This window comes from Euprymna scolopes, chromosome 3 (genome assembly GCF_053919585.1).
Source record: "Euprymna scolopes isolate OS-2025 chromosome 3, ASM5391958v1, whole genome shotgun sequence".
Lineage (NCBI taxonomy): Eukaryota > Metazoa > Mollusca > Cephalopoda > Sepiida > Sepiolidae > Euprymna > Euprymna scolopes.
In genome coordinates, this window is record NC_136484.1 from 197,260,518 (window position 1) to 197,262,028 (window position 1,511).

The 1,511-nt window shown below is 41.1% G+C and overlaps 1 pseudogene; it reads left to right on the top strand.

Annotated features, from left to right (window-relative positions):
- The first annotated feature begins 1,040 nt into the window (after positions 1 to 1,040).
- Positions 1,041 to 1,134, top strand: LOC145264499 (U2 spliceosomal RNA; annotated as a pseudogene).
- Positions 1,135 to 1,511: the final 377 nt, after the last annotated feature.

Sequence of the window (1,511 nt, forward strand, 5' to 3'; positions counted from 1 at the left end):
CCGGTCGCAAGATGACTGACGTAACGTAAAGCAGTAGAGAAGTTTCTGGACGAGAGGGCGAACGTGTCGAATCTCATATCGACAGAAAAAGTGAGCTGCGCCCAACTTCTACATGGACCACGATAAGGAACTCAGAAAATCAGGCGTTCGCAGTTTTTCAATACTCAACTGTTATACATTTATATAACAGTTTTTATATAGTGTTTATTTTGTTTTTATAGTACACTTTTAGCTTATGACAAGTCGTCTGTCTTTTTTTTCTTCTTATGACGTCACCAGTCTGATTGGAGTGACTTGCTGGAGAATACCCGACTTCCTTTTCAGCGGGTGGCGACTTGGATCGAAGACAACGTTGGCGTCACCCATACGACAAGAAGGAGCCATGATCCAGAAGGGCCAACCCCCTTCCCAGCAGGTACAGTCGGCTGGACGGGAAGAAACGTCATGAAAATAGTATATATTTTTTTTCGTTTATCACGTCTAGATTTGAAATATTTTATTTTGTCTGTAGCGCTTAGTTAAGATTTACCATTTTTTTGGTATGTCACAGTAATTTTTAGTCGCGTGTAAGCGACTATATAAGTCACTCCGTCGATCCGTCAGTCGGTCAGTCGGTCTGTCGGTCGGCCAGTCAGTCAGTCTGTCCGTGACACTTTTGTGCTTGCCCTTTTTGGTTAAGATCAAAGGTCTGTTGTTAATAGATGTGGTAATCTTCTGGTCCATGTAGGGGCAACTCTACGTGGGCCAGCTGGCAAATCACTATCCAGCTCCCATTTCCCACCTCTCGGGAGCTGCCCCCCCTTTTCCCCTCCCCCTCTCTCACCACATTAAAAATCGGCCTTGTGCCTAATTTGCTCGGTGGGCGGAAATAAATACCAACCCCACATATAAGACCTTGGTCAATGTAGGGACAACCCTTAATACCAATTGTAACTATCCAGCTCCTCTACTCCCCGGGGAGTTAGTCCCGATTTCCCATTCACTCCGCACATTAAAAATCGGCCTTTTGCCTAATTTGCTCGGTGGGGGAGCAAATAAATACCCTTTTCTTGGCCTTTTGGCTAAGATCAAAGTTTAGTATCTGTTCTGGGGATCACTTTTCTGTATAAATTTAATGTAAAATGATCACCCACTTTACAACTAGTCAGTCTCAAAGCCATTCAAGTCATTCTCCAAATCATTCAAGTTGTTTTTGAAGGATTCCAGTCATTTTTTTAAGCACTCAAGTCATTCTTAAGGTCATTCAATTCATCCTTAAGTTCATTAAAGTCGTTCTAAGTCATTTACTTTTTATTTATTTAAGTCATTTCAGCCCATTTTTCGGTCATTTTAGTTTATCTTTAAAAATTTCATGTCAATCCTACATTCACGCATTCATTCATTACACGAGAGCACGCAACTAATGGCTATCGGCCTTGTTGAAATAAGCTTTTAAAGTATGTAAACGCTCATCTATAAAATGATACGTGCATTTTTTTCTTTAAGACTAAAGTTTTAAATATCGCGCCTTA